Raw genomic sequence first — 20951 nt, 5'->3', positions numbered from 1 at the left:
CATGGCTTTACAGTTTGTATCCAACTCCTCCTCAGAGGGCAAAGTGTGTGTCACACAGGGTGTTGACACAATAACCCAAACTATGAAAACAAACATATCACTGCAAATGCGATTTCTATGTATCTTTCCAGCCCCAACTCTCTCTTTCTCTCCTTCCCCCTCTCCCCCCTCTATATTTCTTCATCAAGCCCCCTCCTTCCCTCTCTCCCTCCCTCTTATACTGTTAAGATTTTCAATTTTCTTATAAGATTTGAATGTTCATCTTGTCATTATTGTACTGCCGTATATTATTTATATGGTCTGTCTTTGAGTGGACTGTTTGTGATGACAGTGTCAAGTTACGAGCCTGCTCGACAGGCTTCCACTCACTCTCTCTGCCCCAACATTGGATCTTAATAAGCACCATGTGCACTGTAAAAACCAGCCCAGCAGGGCATTCAAACTAACTTCCTGCATCGCAGACTCTGAGTCTGGTGGGAAATGACATCACAGGCTCTGAGTTGGGGCCTCATGCCAAAAACACCCCAAAAACAGTTCCGGAACAGACGGGTACAGATACATTTTGACACCAGCGACAGGTGACAGTCCAGTTGCTGATGTTACAAAACCGAGGGTGCAGCCAGACTACTAGACTGCTGTCTGAATTGAGGAACTCTATAGGTAACAATGAGACAGGCCACAGGACACAGCAGTGACAACCAGAGGAAGAATGCAACTCAGGCTGGATCTGTTGTGTTTCTCTCCAACCCTTTGATGAGTGGTGAGTAGTAGTAGACTGCTTGGTGAGATAGACAAAGTATCCACTTGTCTATATCCATGCTTTGGCTAATGAATTTATGTATGTATCTGTGAATGATCCTATGCGTGTTGTTTTTATTTTGTAAGATATTGAGTCAGATTGGTCCCCCATTCATGATGCAGCCTACAATGGACGTGTTCTCACACTGAGAAACCTAATAGCTCAGGTAAGGAAGGCACAGCCAGGCCTGTTATAATATGGACTGGCAAGGAGCCAACCGTTATTATGCAAGCTCATGCCTGCAGGCGTCAGTTAAACTGATATTTGTTATTTCTGTTTATAAAGTAACAGTAGCCATACCATCATCTGCAGAATGGAACTGTAGATGGAATGTATCACTTAAGCACAGTATTATACAACAGACAGCTTAGAAATGCTGCACATTTCAAAGCCATTTTAATATGGGGAGTGGAATTTCTGAATAAGCATAAAAATGTCTGTCTATTGCTGATTGAGGTAATTGCAGAGGGAATAGGATTGGTTTTGATGTTTTATTGTTGTCATGTTTCTTTCTTCGTCACAGGGAACGTGTGTCAACCTGGCCACTCTAGAAATAGTTTCTCCCCTTCATGGAGCCTGTCTGCAGGGACACACTGCCTGTGCCAAGTTACAGATAGAAAATGGGGCAAATGTGAGTAAGGAATTCCACTCTATCTGCACCATCTCTGGCTGATTTGAAGACTCACATAACACAGGGTTGTATACATGTTTATTGACATGAGTTTGATTGAATTTAATCATACAAGCGCCATGCTCTACCAACTGAGCTACAAATGACCACTCTCAATGTATAACAAACAAAGTCCAAGAACAGGCAGGTCACCCTGAATATGGGTTAGATTATGAAGATATTAGGCGATTAATCATACACAATCCTTGCCACTTTGACATTATTAGCACAAATCTGTAGACAACAATAGCCCTACTGTTGAATTCAACTGTACGCTGAGTGACAAGTCACATTTCAATAACCTAACTGTTAAATAGTCTACTACATTTTAGTTATAAGAAAGCACTGAGCGAAAACGAAAAACCACTCATCCACTCTGCATGTAGGTGTATACACTACCAATCCTAGACACTGACACAGTAGTATGCTTACAATGTGACAGACAGTGCAGTGTTAACCTTCTCAGCAGGCTATCACCAGTACTGTTGTTGGTTTTGATAGGATGGGAGAGGGATGCGGCAAGATGCATTGGATGTAAGATAAGAGCTGTTCAGTAGAGCTGATGTGTGCATGTTGTTGTCTGCGGTACCAGGTGAACGTCCCCACGTTGGAGCAGACCACCCCCCTGTCAGAGGCCTGTGCCCAGGGCCACGTGGCCTGTGTGACCCTGCTCCTCCAGCACGGAGCCTTACCCGAAGGATACAGCCTCTCAGCCTCCCCCATCCACCAGGCCGCAGCCAAAGATCAGGGGTCATATTCTGAAGGACAGAATCCTAATAGATAGATAGATCCTCTGTGGTTAGGGTTGCAAAATCTGGGAACTTTCACTAAATTCCCAGGTTTTCTAGAAATGCTTGTTGGAGGTTACAGATTTCCGGCTTAATCTCTTCTGACTCCGGGAAACCCCCAACCGGGATTTGGGGAAAACCAGGGAATTTACTTGAAAGTTCCTGGAATTTTGCAACCCTATCAGTGGTGCGTCAGCCAAGGCGGTAGCCACGTGATTAACTGAAGACTGCACTGCAGTTTGTGCCAAAGTAATAAAGGGAAAACCCCGTAGAGATGACAAAATGTTGCCGAAAATAACATAATGAAGGGATCACGATGCGTGTTTTTCTTCTCTCAAAGGTTCATATACAGTAGCTATAGCACTTTGACAAAGATGAAAGTCAAAACGTTTCAGCTTTTATAAAATAAAAAAGAGCACCATTACCTAAAAATGTACTGTTGTTGCAGTAATTTATGGGAGATGCTGTCATCTTTCCTTTTTTGTAATACTTAGGAGCAAGAGCAATTTGTTAAGCCATGGTCACGTTGATTTAATTTGTTATGTGTAATGAGATGTATCATTCCCTAGATTTAGATACAGTCAGCAATTTTTCAAAGCAGATCCCACGCACTGTTCTTTATTCCTTGAAGATATCTCTGTCCAGGTCACCCAGAATGCATTGAGTCTCAGGTTCATCACGGGGCAGATGTTGATCAACACACTGACCAATCAGGCTCCCCACTCTACACTGTCTGCACCAATCAGCATCTGAGCACTGTGAAGAAATTGCTTCAGCTAGGTATGAAAGTGGATTCTCTTCCATTTATCTAGTCTAGATACTGTAGAATGTCTAGCATGTGCTTCTATCACAAGGTTCTGCTGTATATAATACATTTGACCAAGATAGCCACGGCACATCAAGTACACTACATGACCAGTAGTGTCGAACGCCTTATTCTCAAATCATGGGCATTATAATGGCGTTAGTCCCCCCTTTGCTGCTATTATAGCCTCGACTCTTCTGGGAAGGATTTCCACTAGATGTTGGAACATTGCTGTGGGAACTTGCTTCCATTGAGACACAATAGCATTTGTGAGATCGGGCACTGATGTTGAACGATTAGGCCTGACTCGCAGTCGGAATTCCAATTCAACACGAAGGTGTTCGATGGGGTTGAGGTCAGGGTTTTGTGCAGGCCAGTCAAGTTCTTCCACACCGATCTCAACAAATAATTTCTGTATGGACCTAACTTTGTGCGTGGGGGCATTATCATGCTGAAACAGAAAAGGGCCTTCCCAAAACTGTTACCACAGTTTGGGAGTTGTGCAAAGCTGTCATCAAGGCAAAGGGTGGCTACTTTGAAGAATCTCAAATATAACATATATTTTCATTTGTTTAACACTTTTTTCCTTACTACATGATTCCATATGTTTAGTTTTGATGTCTTCACTATTATACTACAATGTAGAAAATAGTAAAAATAAAGAAAAACTCTGGAATGAGGGTTGACTAGTACTGTATAGTGTAGGTTGAGGCTTATTCACCTAAGGCACTCATATGACTTTTACTGTGCATACAAAATCCATACATGTTCCACACAATATCCATAAATATACGCTCTTGGTCAGGTGCTAGTGTGAACAGCAGTAAGGATGGGGACTCTCCTCTGAACACGGCAGCCCGTCTGTCCAACCCTGAGCTGATGTCTGTTCTGCTGGAGCATGGGACTGCAGCAGCAGAGACACACAGGGCAAACAACCCCTGGACCTGGCCTCTTGCAACAGCCCCGTGGAGAAAATAGTGCTGGGCCACAGAGGAGGTAGCTAGTCCCCCAATGGATCTATCTGATACACAACATTTTTCACGTCCTGACCTTAGAGATCCTTTTTATGTCTCTATTTTGGTTTGGTCAGGGCGTGAGTTGGGGTGGGCATTCTGTGTTTTGTGTTTCTATGATTTTCTATGTTTTGGCCAGGTATGGTTCTCAATCAGGGACAGCTGTCTATCGTTGTCTCTGATTGGAAACCATACTTAGGTACCCTTTTTCCCACCTGTGTTTGTGGGAAGTTGACTTTGTTTAGGGCACATAAAGTTTGAGCTTCACGGTTTGGTTTTGTAGTGTTTTGTTTGGCGTCATTTTGAGTTAAAGAAAATGTACGCTTACCACGCTGCACCTTGGTCCAGTTCCTTCAACAGCCGTGACAATTTTGGTGGAGATTTGAACTGCTTGTATACTTCAAATTAAACCCGTCATACACATGTTTGAGTTTAGTTAGAGTTTATTTTATTTTTACAGGGACAGTGCACATTAATCAACGTTTCAGTAAAAGTGCCGGTTTTAACCAGCCAGCTAATTTTCAACCGCAGTCCCCGGGCAGGTTATTAAGAACAATTACAATATAGACAATCATTGAGCAGTGAGCACACACAGAGGGCCATAGCATACAGACAGAGCAATATAGGAAAAGCAAGACGTAGCATACAGACAGAGCAACATAGAACAAAAAGCAGCAAGACAAAATTCATAAAAGCAACAGTGTTTCCACACCTCACAAGCTACAGACAACAGACAACATGGAAAGCGGCAATACACAGCTAGGGATTATGTTCACAAATCTGATTGACCTTTAGCCATGTCTTCATGCATTTTGTGAAAGTGTGATATGTCACCTCTCATGGCAGACCTTGTGGATCTGCTGCCATATGTTTGGGTTTTCTGTTTAACAAAAATACTGAGTGGAGGGGGAGACACGCCATTTAGGATCTTGAATACAAGACATGCGTCGGTGTATTGCACAAGATTTTCCCAACTCAGGAACTCATGCTTTCTGAGGATGTAACAGTGATGATGGTATTGGGCTTCCTATCAAGCACTTTGAGAGCCTGTTTGTAGACAAACTGAATAGGTTTTAATGTTGTACAGCAAGCTTGGGCCCAACTAGTCAAGCAGTATGTTAAGTGGGGCAGTATCGTAGATTTGAAGTACAGTTTTGCTACCTCTGTAGTCAAGCAATTTAGTATAAATCGGAAATTAGCTAGGTTGAATTTGGTTATTTGAATTACCTTTTTCACATGCTTTTTAAAAGAGAGGTTGGAATCAAGTATGATGCCAAGGTTGTAATGGATCTCGTCCTCCTCTTCTGAGGAGGAGTAGCGAGAAGGATCGGAGGACCAATGCGCAGCGTGGTAAGTGTCCATAATGTTTAATCAAACACAACAGAACACTGGAACAAAACAATAAACGTGAAGAAACGAAACTGTCCCGTGTGGTAACACACACTGACACGGAAGACAAACACCCACAACTCAAAAGTGAAACCAGACTACCTAAGTATGATTCTCAATCGATTGACAGCTGCCTCGGATTGAGAACCTTACTAGGCCGAACACAGAAATCCCAAATTATAGAAAAACGAACATAGACAATCCACCCAACTCACGCCCTGACCACACTAAAACAAAGACATAACAAAGGAACTAAGGTCAGAACGTGACAACGGTACTTAAAATAAGATACCACCTGGAGCTTCTCCCCTGACACATAGACATCTGGCTCAGTAGCATATGTCTTTGTGAAAAACATGCAAACAGTTTTTTTCACATTGAGATGCAAACACGAGTCACTGAGCCACTTTGTAACCTGGACCATTACAGTAGTGAGTTCTTGTGCAGCTTGTTGTTTGCTCTTTGCATGCACATATATCACTGTATCATCTGCATACATTTGAACTTCAGACCCAGTACAGACAGAAGGCAGATCATTAATGTACAGGCTGAACAGGAGGGGCCCCAGTATTGACCCTTGGGGCACGCCCACATCATAGCAAAGAGTGGGCGACAGCTCATTGCTCACTCTGACACTGAGTTCTGCCTCCAAGGTATGATTTCATCCATCTCAAGGCATCGGGGGAAAAGTTGAACTTGGACAATTTTGTGATGAGAATCTCATGGTTAACAGTATCAAAAGCCTTCCTTAGGTCCAGAAACACAGCTCCAACAACGCCCCCTTTGTCCATCTTGGACTTCACATTTTCCAGAAGAAAGCAGTTGGCCATTTCTGTGGATTGTTTCGCTCTGAAGCCAAACTGCATGGAGTGTAATGTGGAGGGGCTGTTGTTGAGGTGGGCAATCAGTTGTTCTGCTACACACTTTTCAACAACCTTTGACACCACAGGTAGTATACTAATGGGCTTGTAGTTACTCACGGCAGCAGGGTCGCCCGATTTAAAGATGGCCGTTATTACACTTGGAAACACCCCCAGACCAATAGATCTGTTGGTGACCTTACTAATGGGTCCAATGAGTGACTCTGTAGTTTTTTTAAAGAAAGGTAGAGTCCAGCCCAAACACATATTTGGCTTTAGAGTTCTTTAGTGAGCTAATCACCTTGTTCACCTTTGACTCAGAAACCTCCCTTATGATGAAGACAGGATGAGCATCATTCACTAGCACTGAGCCCAAGAAACCAGTGGAGGGGTTCTGTGTCAGTACCCTGACAGAGTCAATAAAGTAGGAATTGAAGGCTATTGCTATTTCGACTGCTTCCTGTGTTAGATTGTTATTCACCATGATTTCTAGTATTTTTGCAGCGTTACTACGGTCTTTCCCTGTTAACTTTTTTAGATTCTCCCAGATCAATTTAGAATTTCCCTTTGCTTCATCAATTATGTTAATAAAAAAGTTTGCCTTGGCCTGTCTGATTTCTTTCATCACCTTATTTCTCAACATGGTGAACCTATGTCTGTCATGCTCTAATTTGGATCTTAGGGCTATTTTTAGAGCATAATCTCGTTCTTTCATCCATTTCCAGATTTCTCCATTTAGCCAAGGAAGAGTGCTCTTTTGGCCAGGCTTGGATTTGATTTTCTTGAGGAAACCATTTATTGTAGTCTGGATTGTGGATAGAAAAACTTGACTATCAGCTTCCACGTCTGTATAGGACAAGAGATCATATCAGTTAATTCCCTTAATTGCATTTTCAAAATAGTTTAATACACTCTTAGGTATTCTTAGTTGATCCGGCTTTCTAACAGTAGAGATGTTAAACCTGCTCTTAGACAGCTTTCTGGCTATAAGTGTCAGATTATGATCAGATAGCCCAGTAACCATATTGAATGATTTAGTCTCTCTCTCTCTGGTTTATTACTGAACACCAAATCAATCTGTGTTTTAGAGCAACAAGTCACCCTGGTTGGTCCTTTAACTAGCTGTGTAAGGTCAAAGGTATTAGTGATCCGTTTGAGGGTTTTCCTACAAGACTTGTCTTCATAATTCATATTAAAATCTCCCATTAAGATGATCTCTTTCCCAAAATCACATTCCCTAAGCATGTTATTAAACTGATCAAAAACACACACTTTTGGTGGAAGGTGGCCTATACATTCCAATAAGGGTAAAAGACATTTGGGGAGACAGTGGAACGTTCAGGCCAATACATTCTAGTTCATTATCACATGACCCCTCAATTTGTTTACATCGGATATGTTCTTTAATGTAAATCATCACACCCCCCCCCCTCTTCTTTCAATCCTGTCTCTCCTGAAAACATTGTAGCCAGGCACATGGGTCCCAGATGACTCGAGAGTGATTGCCTACACATTGAAAAAGGTTACATTTTCTGTGTTTTCTGACGGCTGGGTATAGGCCGTTTTGATTAGGGGCAGTTTGGTAGTGCAATTAACTATCCCTCTCGCCTGCACTGGATGCGGGGAACTAATTAAAACAGCTTGCGTACCAGAAGCAGAGTCAAGGATCGCATATAGCGACTTGGGTATGTTTGAAGAGTCAAAATCTATCCTGAGTCACTGAGCCACTTTGTAACCTGGACCATTACAGTAGTGAGTTCTTGTGCAGCTTGTTGTTTGCTCTTTGCATGCACATATATCACTGTATCATCTGCATACATTTGAACTTCAGACCCAGTACAGACAGAAGGCAGATCATTAATGTACAGGCTGAACAGGAGGGGCCCCAGTATTGACCCTTGGGGCACGCCCACATCATAGCAAAGAGTGGGCGACAGCTCATTGCTCACTCTGACACTGAGTTCTGCCTCCAAGGTATGATTTCATCCATCTCAAGGCATCGGGGGAAAAGTTGAACTTGGACAATTTTGTGATGAGAATCTCATGGTTAACAGTATCAAAAGCCTTCCTTAGGTCCAGAAACACAGCTCCAACAACGCCCCCTTTGTCCATCTTGGACTTCACATTTTCCAGAAGAAAGCAGTTGGCCATTTCTGTGGATTGTTTCGCTCTGAAGCCAAACTGCATGGAGTGTAATGTGGAGGGGCTGTTGTTGAGGTGGGCAATCAGTTGTTCTGCTACACACTTTTCAACAACCTTTGACACCACAGGTAGTATACTAATGGGCTTGTAGTTACTCACGGCAGCAGGGTCGCCCGATTTAAAGATGGCCGTTATTACACTTGGAAACACCCCCAGACCAATAGATCTGTTGGTGACCTTACTAATGGGTCCAATGAGTGACTCTGTAGTTTTTTTAAAGAAAGGTAGAGTCCAGCCCAAACACATATTTGGCTTTAGAGTTCTTTAGTGAGCTAATCACCTTGTTCACCTTTGACTCAGAAACCTCCCTTATGATGAAGACAGGATGAGCATCATTCACTAGCACTGAGCCCAAGAAACCAGTGGAGGGGTTCTGTGTCAGTACCCTGACAGAGTCAATAAAGTAGGAATTGAAGGCTATTGCTATTTCGACTGCTTCCTGTGTTAGATTGTTATTCACCATGATTTCTAGTATTTTTGCAGCGTTACTACGGTCTTTCCCTGTTAACTTTTTTAGATTCTCCCAGATCAATTTAGAATTTCCCTTTGCTTCATCAATTATGTTAATAAAAAAGTTTGCCTTGGCCTGTCTGATTTCTTTCATCACCTTATTTCTCAACATGGTGAACCTATGTCTGTCATGCTCTAATTTGGATCTTAGGGCTATTTTTAGAGCATAATCTCGTTCTTTCATCCATTTCCAGATTTCTCCATTTAGCCAAGGAAGAGTGCTCTTTTGGCCAGGCTTGGATTTGATTTTCTTGAGGAAACCATTTATTGTAGTCTGGATTGTGGATAGAAAAACTTGACTATCAGCTTCCACGTCTGTATAGGACAAGAGATCATATCAGTTAATTCCCTTAATTGCATTTTCAAAATAGTTTAATACACTCTTAGGTATTCTTAGTTGATCCGGCTTTCTAACAGTAGAGATGTTAAACCTGCTCTTAGACAGCTTTCTGGCTATAAGTGTCAGATTATGATCAGATAGCCCAGTAACCATATTGAATGATTTAGTTTCTCTCTCTCTGGTTTATTACTGAACACCAAATCAATCTGTGTTTTAGAGCAACAAGTCACCCTGGTTGGTCCTTTAACTAGCTGTGTAAGGTCAAAGGTATTAGTGATCCGTTTGAGGGTTTTCCTACAAGACTTGTCTTCATAATTCATATTAAAATCTCCCATTAAGATGATCTCTTTCCCAAAATCACATTCCCTAAGCATGTTATTAAACTGATCAAAAACACACACTTTTGGGGAGACAGTGGAACGTTCAGGCCAATACATTCTAGTTCATTATCACATGACCCCTCAATTTGTTTACATCGGATATGTTCTTTAATGTAAATCATCACACCCCCCCCCTCTTCTTTCAATCCTGTCTCTCCTGAAAACATTGTAGCCAGGCACATGGGTCCCAGATGACTCGAGAGACTCAAGCATGACTCGAGAGACTCAAGCATTTCGCTACACTCGCATTAACATCTGCTAACCATGTGTATGTGACAAATAAAATTTGATTTGATTTGATTTGAGTGATTGCCTACACATTGAAAAAGGTTACATTTTCTGTGTTTTCTGACGGCTGGGTATAGGCCGTTTTGATTAGGGGCAGTTTGGTAGTGCAATTAACTATCCCTCTCGCCTGCACTGGATGCGGGGAACTAATTAAAACAGCTTGCGTACCAGAAGCAGAGTCAAGGATCGCATATAGCGACTTGGGTATGTTTGAAGAGTCAAAATCTATCCTGGAGCCGGGTGAGTCGAGAGAAACCATGTGACCATAGCACTCACCCACTTCCACAGCAGCAACGATCAGTGGGCGAGGCCATCCACTGCTTTCCACTCCGGTGAGTATAGCTGGCTCGGTGATGTTAGGCCCAGGATTGAGTTGCACATCCCCGGAGAGCAGGAGGGTAGTGAACAGGTAGTTTAACAGTTTCCGATAAATGTTGGCCTTGTGTTTGTTACGCCTTAGCGGTTCAGTGGAATAGGGAGCGAGGTAGGATTGGCCATTATTCAGAACATTATGGTGTGCTGTGTACTGTCCGCTCCGGTGGAACGGTGAACCAATGTGTTTGGTGTTGGTATTCTCCGGCAGTAGATTGATTGTGTCATCCCAGCAAGGAGGCACTGAGATTATCAGGAGAGCAGCTACATAACTGACAATCATGGCAAAGTACTGGAGATAAAACACATAATTGCGCTTTAACTCTTTGCATGAGTTACTTAGCTGGGGTCGGCATACACCTGATGTTTTAGATAAAATAACAGCATTCGTATGAGAAGCGGCACGTGCCGCACCACCCTGTCTTCCGTCCGCCATTATTTAAACCATAGGCACACAGCGATCAGCTGTAAATCAACTTGTTGGGGTTTGTGAAATGGTTATTGGTTCTTGCATGTTGATACCATGATATAGTAATATATTTTGGTACTATTTACATTGTTCTTGTATCATTTACAACATCTAACGCTGAAAACGTCTTCTAAATGATATCCGTTTCTTCTTGGATGCCTGGCCACGAGTGTCTGATGCAGCTGTGCCGACTGTCCATCAGGAAGATTTTTGGGAAAGGCCAGACTTAGTTCAATCCATGGTCTCCAGATCCTCACAGAACTGAAACAATACCTGCTGTACCAACCAATCAGATCTTTTGGGTACATCCATAAAATGAAAAACAAAAGTTATATCTCAATGCATTTCTACTTTCGGTCCATAGGTGGCACCCTAACACAAGCATCTTTGGACAGAGGACAAACACTCAAATGTGAACGTTGATTGATGGGTTTGTTTGTGCCATATCTTGAAAAATGAAAGATACGAGAAAGAAGAGAGAACTTGAGATTTTATGCATTCATTTGTACATAAATAAATGAATATGTCTACTGTCACTTGAAGAAAGAACAGGAACTGTGGACACATGGACTTTGTTATGTAAAAAGGAGATCAGGGTCCATTGTATATCTACATATAAATGAAGTGGTGTGAATATATCTCAGCATTTTATGTAAAAAAGGAGAGCAAGGTTCATTGTCTATCTAGATATCGATGAAGTGGTGTGGCTATATCTCAGCAAGAGTTCATTTAGTTTTACTAAATTAATGCCAAATTAACAGAATAATTTTTGTTCAAACAATGTTCATGGATATTGTAACATGCCTCGAATGTCAATATGCATCCATGATACGTACACCCATTTATGCGTTCATCTATCCATACAATTATGTAAATATATGTCAATACATAGGTACACACACTATGTAGTTCTGTCCTTGTGATGTACTTGTTTAGTATTATGTATTATAAACTGGGTGATTCGAGCACTGAATGATTGGCTGACATCCGTGGTATATAAGGTCTGTATCTAGGCACTTCGCATTGCAGCGTGCAGGGAACAGCCCTTAGCCGTGGTATACTGGCCAAATACCACACCCCTTATTGCTCAATTATGTTGTGTTTTATGTTTTGTTTCGACCCCAGGAATAGTAGCTGCTGCTTTAGCACTAGATAATGGGGATCCCAATCAAATATTTAATACACACACACAGCACAGTACCATACTTAGACACAATAAAGGATTTTCTCCTGAATAAACATGTTACAACACGATTACACTCGGGCTATTCCATTCTCCCTCAAATCAGCGTTCAATCAAGCCTTTGGGAGATGCCGTCCCAGGGCATTGCCATGAATCAAGATAGTCAAGGAAAACTAAAGCCAATCGCTGGGAGAGAAATGGATGCTTGGAGACACAGAAGTGTGGGTCTTTGAGAGGTTATACACTTAGCCAGACTGCAATATTGATTGCCTTCTCTCTCGCTTTTGTGTGGTCCACTGTATTCCTCATAATAACCCAAGAGAGAACAGTGAGGAGATGTTGAAACAAAAGGTAAAGGTGGATCAATCTCTGATACCTAATCTTTTATTTTAGAATGGGGAAAGTTGACTAGAATCCCAGACTCACTGGTTTCTGAGAGTACAGATCACCTTTCCATTACCTCTCTGAAAAGTTATAATTTACAATTCAGTAGGGTTATCATCCTTCCTTTATTTCATAACCAATCTGTAAAGGGAGAAAACTTTGCTTTGGTTAGTTATACTTTATTGTCCTCAGAGAGGAACATTACATTCTATAATAATTTATAATATGGTGACCACATTCATTCCAAATACTGCTTATGAACGACTGACTATAAAATAAGCCTCAGAGAAGGTGCCATTCATATTGTGCCTATGGCTCTCCATGTCTATAACTAACCCCCTTACAGGGATCACAGTCACCTGACCTCACTGTATCTATAAACTACCATCAGAGGCCTGCCACACCACAGGGGGAATCAGAGCAGGCACTGGTTTTAGGATATAGGTTCTAGGGCAGAGGGAGAGGGAGAGCAGTCAAGGAGGATGTATGTTGAGAGAGGAGGCAGAGAATGACTCTTGATGCCCACTTGTCATCCACCTGCCACGGGAATGGAGCAGGAGGGGATAGCTGCAGTTTTACTGGCTCCTAAACAACTGTGTTATTTTTTCCCCCGCATTGTTTGTAACTCATTTTGTACATAATGTTGCTGCTACGGTCTCGGTTGACCAAAAAGAGCTTCTGGACATAAGAACAGCAATTACTCTCCTCGAAATGGACAAAGATATTTTCTTTAAACAGTCCGACACAAACGATATACTGCTTTGTCGAGACAATGCCCAAATGTCATCAAAGTGAAGAAAAAACTGAGGAAAAGGGGGAGGAGGGCGGGGTGCCTTGTAAAGATTTGCAGACGAGTAGGTAAACTACCACTGCCCTCCGTATTATTTGCCAACGTGCAATCATTGGAAAACAAACTGGACGATCTATGATTAACACTATCGTACCAATGAGACATTAAAAACTGTCATATTTTATGTTTCACCAAGACGTGGCTGAACGACGACACGGATAATATAGAGATGGCTGGCTTCTTCATGCATCGGCAGGACAGAGCAGCTACGTCTGGTAAGATGAGGGGCGGGGGTATGTGTCTATTTGTCAATAACAGCTGGTGCACGATGTCTAATATTAAAGAAGACTCAAGTTAGAAAATCTCATGATAAGCTGTAGACCACACTATCTACCAAGAGAATTCTCATCTATATTATTCGTAGCCATCTATTTATCATCACAATATCGCACGCAAGGAGCTGACTAAGGCCATAATCAAACAAGAAAATGCTTATCCAGAAGCGGCACTCCTAGTGGACAGGGACTGCAGAAAAACTTAAATCGGTTTTACTTAATTACTACCAGCATCTCACATGTGCAACCAGAGGAAAAAAAACTCTAGATCACCTTTACTCCATACACAGAGACGCATACAAAGCTCTACTTTGACATCGCAAATCTGACCATAATTCTATCCTCCTGATTCCTGCTTGCAAGCAAAAACTAAAGCAGGGAGTACCAGTGACTCACTCAATACGAAATGGTCAGATGCGGATGATACACTACAGGACTGCTTTGCTAGCAGACTGGAATATGTTCCGGGATTCATCCAATGGCATTGAGGAGTATACCACCTCAGTCACCGACTTCATCAATAAGTGCATCGACGATGTCGTCCCAACAGTGACCGTACGTACATTTCCCAACCAGAAGCCATGGATTACAGGCAACATCCGCACCAAGCTAAAGGCTAAAGCTGACACTTTCAAGGACTGTGTGATCACGCTTTCCGTAGTCAATGCGTGCAATACCTTTAAACAGGTCAACATTCAAAAATCCGCAGGGCCAGACGGATTACCAGGATGTGTACTCAAAGCATGCGCTTACCAACTGGCAAGTGTCTTCACTGACATTTTCAAATGAAATCAAATGTATTTATATAGCCCTTCTTACATCAGCTGATATATCAAAGTAGATATAAGAAACCCAGCCTAAAACCCCAAACTGCAAGCAATGCAGGTGTAGATGCACAGTGGCTAGGAAAAACTCCCTAGAAAGTCCAAAACCTAGGAAGAAACCTAGAGAGGAACCAGGCTATGAGGGGTGGCCAGTCCTCTTCTGGCTGTGCTGGGTGGAGATTATAACAGAACATGGCCAAGATGTTCAAATGTTCATAAATGACCAACATGGTCAAATAATAGTAATCACAGTGAACAGGTCAGGGTTCCATAGCCGCAGGCAGAACAGTTGAAACTGGAGCAGCAGCACGGCCAGGTGGACTGGGGACAACAAGGAGTCATCAGGCCAGGTTGTCCTGAGGCATGGTCCTAGGGCTCAGGTCTTCGAGAGAGAGAAAGAAAGAAAGAGAGAATTAGAGAGAGCATACTTAAATTCACACAGGACACCCGATAAGACAGGATAAATACTCCAGATATAACAGACTGACCATAGCCCTCCCTCACAAACTACTGCAGCATAAATACTCGAGGCTGAGACAGGAGGGGTCAGGAGACACTGTGGCCCCATCCGATGATACCCCCGGACAAGGCCAAACAGGCAGGATATAACCCCACCCACTTTGACAAAGCACAGCCCCCACACCACTAGAGGGATATCTTCAACCACCAAGTGACTCTCACATGGGTAGGCAGACCATTCCATAAAAATTGAGCTCTATAGGAGAAAGCCCTGCCTCCAGCTGTTTGCTTAGAAATTCTAGGGACAATTTGGAGTCCTGTGTCTTGTGACCGTAGCGTACGTGTAGGTATATATGGCAGGACCAAATCGGAAAGATAGGTAGGAGCAAGCCCATGTAATGCTTTGTAAGTTAGCAGTAAAACCTTGAAATCAGCCCTTGCCTTAACAGGAAGCCAGTGTAGGGAGGCTAGCACTTGAGTAATATGATCAAATGTTTTGGTTCTAGTCAAGATTCTAGCAGCCGTATTTAGCACTAACTGAAGTTTATTTAGTGCTTATCCCAGTAGTGTCAAGTTCTGACCTTAGTTCACAAGTGCAGTCTCAGTGCTATGATGGGGTCTAAAACCAGAGTGAAGGATTTCGTATACATTTGTTGTCTTCAGGAAGGCAGTGAGTTGCTGTGCAACAGATTTTTCAAAAAAAAAATTGAGAGGAATGGGAGAATCGATATAGGCCAATAGATTTTTTAAACATTTTCTGGGTCAAGGTTTGGCTTTTTCAAGAGAGGCTTTGTTACTGCCACTTTTAGTGAGTTTGGTACACATCCGGTGGATAGAGAGCAGTTTATTATGTTCAACATAGGAGGGCCAAGTACAGGAAGCAGCTCTTTCAGTAGTTTAGTTTAAAAAAGGGTCCAGTATGCAGCTTGAAGGTCTAGAGGCCATGATTATTTTCATCATTGTGTCAAGCGATATAGTACTAAAACACTTGAGTGTCTCCCTTGAGCTTAGGTCTTGGCAGAGTTGTGCAGACTCAGGACAATTGAGCTTTGGAGGAATAAGCAGATTTAAAGAGGAGTCTGTAATTTGCTTTCTAATGATCATGATCTTTTCCTCAAAGAAGTTCATGAATGTAATACTGCTGAAGTGAAAGCCATCTTCTCTTGGGGAGTGCTGTTTTTTAGTTAGCTTTGCGACAGTATCAAAAATCAATTTTGGATTGTTCTTACTTTCCTCAATTAAGTTGGAAAAATAGGATGATCGAGCAGCAGTGAGGGCTCTTCGATACTGGACGGTACTGTCTTTCCAAGCTAGTCGGAAGACTTCCAGTTTGGTGTGGCGCCATTTCCATTCCAATTTTCTGGAAGCTTGCTTCAGAGCTCGGGTCTTTTCTGTATACCAGGGAGCTAGTTTCATATGACATATTTTTAGTTTTTAGGGGTGCAACTGCATCTAGGGTATTGCACAAGAGTTCCTCAGTTAGGTGGGAACTTCTTTGGGGTAGGGGGCAGTATTTTCACGTCCGGATGAAAAGCGTGCCCAGAGTAAACTGTCTGCTACTCAGGCCTAGATACTAGGATATGCATATAATTAGTAGATTTGGATAGCAAAACACTCTGAAGTTTCTAAAACTGTTTGAATGATGTCTGTGAGTATAACAGAACTCATATGGCAGGCTAAAACCTGAGATAAAATGTAACCAGGAAGTGGGAAATCTGAGGTTCGTAGGTTTTCAAGTCTTAGACTATCCAATACACAGTGTCTGTGGGGTCATATTGCACTTCCTACGGCTTCCACTAGATGTCAACAGTTTTCAGAACCTTGTTTCAGGCTTCTACTGTGAAGTGGGAGAGAATGAGAGCTGATTGAGTCATGGGTCTGCCAGAAGAACATGTGCTCAGCCAGGCACGCTGCCGTGAGAGTTAGCTCCGTTCCCTTTCATTTCTAAAGACAAAGGAATTATCCAGTTGAAACATTATTGAAGATTTATGATAAAAACATCCTAAAGATTGATTATATACAGTGGGGCAAAAAAGTATTTAGTCAAAGATGAATAGAAAGAATAAATACTTATTTTCCACCATAATTTTCATATAAATTCATTAAAAATACTACAATGTGATTTTCTGGATTTTTTTTCTCATTTTGTCTGTCATAGTTGAAGTGTACCTATGATGAAAATGACAGGCCTCTCTCATCTTTTTAAGTGGGAGAACTTGCACAATTGGTGGCTGACTAAATACTTTTTTGCCCCACTGTACATCGTTTGACATGTTTCTACGAACTGTAATATAACTTTTTTGACTTTGTTTGGACCTAGTTTATACGCATTTGGATTACTGTACTAAATGCATGAACAAAAAGGAGGTATTTGGACATACATGATGGATTTTTTCGAACAAAACTAACATTTATTGTTGAACTGGGATTCCTGGGAGTGCATTCTGATGAAGATCATTAAAGGTAAGTGAATATTTATAATGCTATTTCTGACTTTTGTTGACTCCATAATATGGCGGGTATCTGTATGGCTTGTTTTGGTCTCTGAGCGCTGTACTCAGATTATTCCATGGTGTGCTTTTTCCGTAAAGCTTTTTTAAAAATCTGACAAAGCGGTTGCATTAAGGAGAAGTATATCTTTAATTCCATGCATAACATTTATGATGAGTATTTCTGTAAATTAACGTGGCTCTCTGCACTTTCACCGGATGTTTTGGAGGCAAAACATAACGTGCCAATGTAAACAGAGATGTTTGGATATAAGTATGAACTTTATCGAACAAAACATACATGTATTGTGTAACATGAAGTCCTATGAGTGCCATCTGATGAAGATCATCAAAGGTTAGTGATTAATTTTATCTCTATTTCTGCTTTTGTGAGTCCTCTCTTTGGCTGGAAAAACGACTGTGTTTTTCTGTGACTAGGTAATGACCTAACATAATCGCATGGTATGCTTTTGTCGTAAAGCTTTTTTGAAATCGGACACTGTGGTGGGATTAACAACACGTTTATCTTTAACATTTTGTATAATACTTGTATGTTTGAGGAATTTTAATTATGAGATTTCTGTTGTTTGAATTTGGTGCCCTGTACTTTCGCTGGATGTTGGTCAGGTGGGACGTTAGCGTCCCATGTACCCTAGAGAGGTTAACTGATTTTTGTCCTCTGACGTCCTTGGGTAGGCAGAGGGAGTCTGGAAGGGCATCAAGGAATCTTTGGGTTGTCTGAGAATTTATAGCATGACTTTTGATGCTCCTTGGTTGGGGTCTGATCAGATTATTTGTTTGCGATTGCAAACGTAATAAAATGGTGGTACGATAGTCCAGGATTATGAGGAAAAACATTAAGATCCACAACATTTATTCCATGGGACAAAACTAAGTCCAGAGTATGACTGTGGCAGTTAGTAAGTCCGGACACATGTTGGACAAAACCCACTGAGTCGATGATGGGTCCAAAAGCCTTTTGGAGTGGGTCTGTGGACTTTTCCATGTGAATATTAAATTCACCAAAAATTTGAATATTATCTGCTATGACTACAAGGTCCGATAGGAATTCAGGGAACTCAATGAGGAACGCTGTATATGGCCCAGGAGGCCTGTGAACAGTAGCTATAAAAAGTGATTGAGTAGGCTGCATAGATTTCATGACTAGAATGACGAAAACACCATTTTTTTTGTAAATTTGCTATCGTAAATGTTAGTAACACCTCAGGGTATATGGTCACTAGTGTAACCAGGAGGTGAGGCCTCATTTAACACAGTAAATTCATCAGGCTTAAGCCAAGTTTCAGTCAGGCCAATCACATCAAGATTATGATCAGTTATTAGTTAATTGACTATAACTGCCTTTGAAGTAAGGGATCTAACATTAAGTAGCCCTATTTTGAGATGTGAGGTATCAAGATCTCTTTCAATAATGGCAGGAATGGAGGAGGTCTTTATTCTACTGAGATTGCTAAGGCGAACACCGCCATGTTTAGTTTTGCCCAACCTAGGTCGAGCCACAGACACTGTCTCAATGGGGATAGCTGAGCTGACTACACTGACTGTGTTAGTGGCAGACTCCAATAAGCTGGCAGGCTGGCTAACAGCCAACCTCTCCCTGGCAGAGTCTGTAATACCTAAATGTTTCAAGCAGACCATCATAGTCCCTGTGCCCAAGATAGCGAAGGTAACCTACCTAAATTATTACCACCCCGTAACACTCACGTCTGTAGCCTGTAAGTGCTTTGAAAGGCTGGTCTTGGCTCACATCAACACCATCATGCCGGAAACCCTAGACCAACTCCAATTTGCATTCCGCAACAACAGATCCATAGATGACTCAATCTCAATCGCACTCCACACTGCCCTTTCCCACCTGGAAAAAAGCTGGGACCAAAGTAACAAAGCCTACTATCAGTAACGCACTACGCCGCCAGGGACTCAAATCCTGCAGTGCCAGACGTGTCCCCGTGCTTAAGCCAGTACATGTCCAGGCCCGTCTGAAGTTTGCTAGAGAGCATTTGGATGATCCAGAAGAAGATTGTGACAATGTCATATGGTCAGATGAAACCAAAATAGAACTTTTTGGTAAAAACTCAACTCGTCGTGTTTGGAGGACAAAGAATGCTGAGTTGCATCCAAAGAACACCATACCTACTGTGAAGCATGGGGGTGGAAACATCATGCTTTGGGGCTGTCTTTCTGCAAAGGGACCAGGACGACTGATCCATGTAAAGGAAAGAATGAATGGGGCCATGTATCGTGAGATTTTGAGTGAAAACCTCCTTCAATCAGCAAGGGCATTGAAGATGAAACGTGGCTGGGTCTTTCAGCATGACAATGATCCCAAACACACCGCCCGGGCAACGAAGGAGTGGCTTCATAAGAAGCATTCCAAGGTCCTGGAATGGCCTAGCCAGTCTCCAGATCTCAACACCATAGAAAATCTTTGGAGGGAGTTGAAAGTCCGTGTTGCCCAGCAACAGCCCCAAAACATCACTGCTCTAGAGAAGATCTGCATGGAGGAATGAGCCAAAATACCAGCAACAGTGTGTGAAAACCTTGTGAAGACTTACAGAAAACTTTTGACCTCAATACCCTTCAGGGGTGCGTGCTTAGTCCCCACCTGTACTCGCTGTTCAAGCACGACTGCGTTGCAAAGTACGACTCCAACACCATCAATAAGTTTGCTGACGACAGGCCTGGTCACCGACAACAATGAGACAGCCTATAGGGAGGTCAGACACCTGGCAGTTTGGTGCCAGGACAATAACCTGTCCCTCAACGTAAGCAAGACAAAGGTGCTGATTGTGAACTACAGGAAAAGGTGGGCTGAACATGCTACCAATCACATCGATGGGGCTGTAGTGGAGCAGGTCAAGAGTTTCAAGTTCATTGGTGTCCACATCACCAGCAAACTGTCATGGCCCAAACACACCAAGACAGTTGTGAAGAGGGCACGACAACACATTTTCTCTCTCAGAAGACTGAAAGGATTTGGCATGGGTCCCCACATCCTCAAAAAGTTCTACAGCTGCACCATCGAGAGCATTGTGACCGGTTGCATCACCAGCTGGTATGGCAACTACTCGGCATCTGACAGTAAGGCGCTACAGAGGGTAGTGTGTATGGCCGAGTACATCACTGGTGCCAAGCTTCCTGACATCCACGACATGTATACTAGGCGTAGCCAGAGGAAGGCCCAAAAAATGGTTAAAGACTCCAGTCACCCAAGTCATAGACTGTTCTCTCTGATACCAGAGCGCCAAGTCAAGGACCAAAAGGCTCCTTAACAGATTCTACCCCAAAGCCATCAGACTGCTGAACAATTAATCACTGCTGCTACTCACTGTTTATTATCTACGCATAGTCACTTTACAAATGACCTGAACCCCAGCACATTGACTTGGTACCAGTACCCCCTGTATATAGCCATGTTATTGTTGTCATTTTCTTGTGTTACTTTTTAATTTAATTTAATTTTTGTTACTTTAGTTTATTTAGTAAATATTTTATTGACTCCATTTCTTGAACTGCATTGTTGGCTAAGGGCTTGCAAGTAAGCATTTCACAGTAAGGTCTAAACCGTTTGTATTCGGCAA

At 42.3% G+C, this 20951-nt stretch overlaps 1 pseudogene; it reads left to right on the top strand.

Moving 5' to 3' along the window:
- Positions 1-539: 539 nt before the first annotated feature.
- Positions 540-20071, top strand: LOC139386000 (ankyrin repeat and SOCS box protein 9-like; annotated as a pseudogene).
- Positions 20072-20951: the final 880 nt, after the last annotated feature.

This window comes from Oncorhynchus clarkii, chromosome 3, assembly GCF_045791955.1.
Source record: "Oncorhynchus clarkii lewisi isolate Uvic-CL-2024 chromosome 3, UVic_Ocla_1.0, whole genome shotgun sequence".
Lineage (NCBI taxonomy): Eukaryota > Metazoa > Chordata > Actinopteri > Salmoniformes > Salmonidae > Oncorhynchus > Oncorhynchus clarkii.
The sequence above is the reverse complement of the archived record's forward strand: the minus strand, read 5'-3'. Positions and strand labels throughout refer to the sequence as shown.